At 38.6% G+C, this 2,909-nt stretch overlaps 1 pseudogene; it reads right to left on the bottom strand.

The window, feature by feature from the left end:
* Positions 1-962: 962 nt before the first annotated feature.
* On the bottom strand, positions 963-2,446 carry LOC101345688 (tyrosine-protein phosphatase non-receptor type 2 pseudogene; annotated as a pseudogene).
* Positions 2,447-2,909: the final 463 nt, after the last annotated feature.

Below are 2,909 nucleotides of genomic sequence, written 5' to 3' on the forward strand. Positions count from 1 at the left end.
TAGAAAGAACTTGAAAAATATTTTACTTCAGAACTTCAGTCTAGTAAACTGAAATCATGGATCATAAAATGCCACTTCTTATTTTTTATTTCCTGAATCATGATTTATCCTGATCATAAACTAGGGTAATTACATTGAATTTTCATGAAAATAAACAGTACTAGCAATGGGCTTTACAGAAACTTTTCTTTACAAATTCTTGAGTGTTATCTATCTCAGTAAGGAGAATTTTCCATTAAATATATTTTTAGAGAAAATTTTTCTTTTTAAAATTGGAAAAACTGTAAACATAAAAGAAATACAAATATATAGTAAAAATTGCTTATTCAGGTTTCTAACTGCTTATATCAAACTTCTCTTTAGGGAAGTGGAAAACTATCCAGAAGAATTAAACCAACATACAATTTATTATTTTATGTAACAGATTTTTCAAATTGGGTTTTTAAAAAGTAGATTAACTACAAAAGTAAGATCAAATAGGTAGTTATAAAATATATTTATCTTGAAATGACTAAGAATATAAAACATTGATGCCCATGTAAAGGGTACATTACATATTAGACACATTATTTCAAGGTCATTTTCTTTCCATTAATAACGTAGATAAAACCACAATATTTATTGGTTGTATCAAGTGCATGTTAAAATCCAGATAGCCTCCCAAAACAAATCCTTATGATAAAGGATTTCTCAATCTGGTTAGGTGAAATGCTAGGTTTAACATGTATGAATACAGTTGCAGGATGTACCAGTTTTTAACAAACGTTAGTGTATTTTATGGAGCTGTTTACAGTTTGGCTTTTGGAGGAAACTACAAGGAAGAGTCTTGAGATGTTGGGCTTGTGACTGGTACATGACCGGTACATATCGCTTATCTGGTTGATGTCTAGTCTACTGCACTGCTTTTGGGATATGGGGAGTTTGCTGCTAACAGATAAACCCTTGTGATTAATGCAGCCCTGTCAGCTACTAGTGCAGAAGCTTGCTGGGCAGAATTGTTTATAGGACATTTCGCTGAAAAAAAAAAACAGCGTCCAGACAACAAAAGTACCAGCCAAAAGGATTGATGCAAGCTCGATGTTAATGAGAATAAGTTGCCAATATAACCACCTTTTTCTTTGTCATTCAGTCTCGTTTAGCCTCTGCTTCATCTGTTGCACCTTCTGAGCCACATTAGCTTTTCTGTCCTCTGGAGTACGTTTCTGTCGAACACTCTCACTCTTTTCCTCTACAGTATCTTGTGGTTTCAGAAGATGGCCCTGTACACCTGTCAACTGGAAGTTTTCCTTCTTTTAAGCCTATTCTCTTCCCGTTGTCTTTTTCAGTCATTATTCTGGTTGGTGAATGATCAAAAGCAGGAGACAAGTCTTCTTAGAAAGTTCTTTCCACCCTTTCTGTATATTTGAATCTCCCTTTATAAACTTTGCTCCTTCTATTATAGCCATATTTGAGAATCTGAGTTGATATGGTATCTGAATAAGTCTCATCTGATATTTTCTCATATTCAATAACACTTGTTTAATGTTAATATCATTTCCTTTTTCCATCAAAATAGACAGGTGTCTACCAAGGAAAAAGTGCCGGACTGCCCGATGCCGACACTGCAATGAACCACTGTGGGCCTGTGCTCAGGGTTCAAGGAGCCAGATTCTCTCACTTTAAATAAAAAAATTGAGAAATGGAACTGGTGATTCAGGGACTCCAAAATTTGGCCAAGTGGTATAATGAAAGTGAGATACTGTTCTGGTTTCACCACTATTGATATTTTCTAGTTGTAGTAGATGTACTCCATGGTGTGATTCCACATATTCTGATAAGAGCTTCACACTGAATTCTATTTCTTTAAACAGCATCTCTCGGTCATCTTTTATTGGCTGGTACTATGCACGTTTAACGATTCTTTCTCCACAACTCGGTTTAACATGAAAACTGCTTTGGTCGTCTGTTGCCAAACCATGAGCCAGAAGTAACAACATGTATTAGGAAGTGGATCTTGCATTAACATGTAACTCCTTTGTTCCTCTTCCATGTCAACTAAACTGGCATTGATATAATCATTTTCAGTATTTTGCCATTTAACACGACTATGATCATATGGTATCATATTTCTGTATCTGTTTCGATTTCTGTTTTCTGGAAACTTGGCCACTCTATGAGGATAGTCATGGGACGCATTTTGAATTTCCAAGTACAGCTGCTTCCAGTGATTCTGAGCATCCAGCTCCTCAAACTCCTGCTCGATGGTGATGGACATGGCGGCGGGAGCAACCGTTGCGAAGGAAGTCGCAGGCGGTGGAGAGGCTCGCACTCCGTGTGGATCTAGGGAAAGCTAGATTCCCGGTGGGCGCATGCACGCCACATCTAATGTTGTTGCTCTACTTCAAAATACTCTCCACACTTCCCCTTTTGGGTATCTTCATGGTGCAAATCACTGTCTCTTCTCTACTGCATTATTGCAACAGCCTCCTAACTGATACCCTGCTCTAGGCTTAGTTCCGTTTCAGTTTATTCTCAACAGAGCATTCCAGGGGAACTTTAAAAACCCTTCCAATGGCTTTCCATTTTACTCAGAGCAAAATTCCAAGTCTTTAAAATTGCCTAAGAAGCTCCACGTGACCTGGCTCCCCATTCCTGTTCTGACCACCGCTTGCTCGCTCACTCACTCACTCACTGTATCTCAGTCACATGGGCCTCCTTGCTGTTCCTTGAACGAATGTGACCAGCTAGCTGCCATCTCTGGGGTCTTTGCAGTTGCTCTCTGCCCAGAATGCTCTTCCCACTGGTATCAGCACGGTTGGCTTCCTAAACTCATCTTTGCCCTATGTTATCTTCTCCATGAAGCCTTCCCTGACTTATTCTCATCTGAAATCTCCACCCCCAAATCTTGGCACTCCTATCACTATTCACAG

The sequence above is a fragment of the Trichechus manatus genome, unplaced genomic scaffold (genome assembly GCF_000243295.1).
Source record: "Trichechus manatus latirostris isolate Lorelei unplaced genomic scaffold, TriManLat1.0 scaffold00012, whole genome shotgun sequence".
Lineage (NCBI taxonomy): Eukaryota > Metazoa > Chordata > Mammalia > Sirenia > Trichechidae > Trichechus > Trichechus manatus.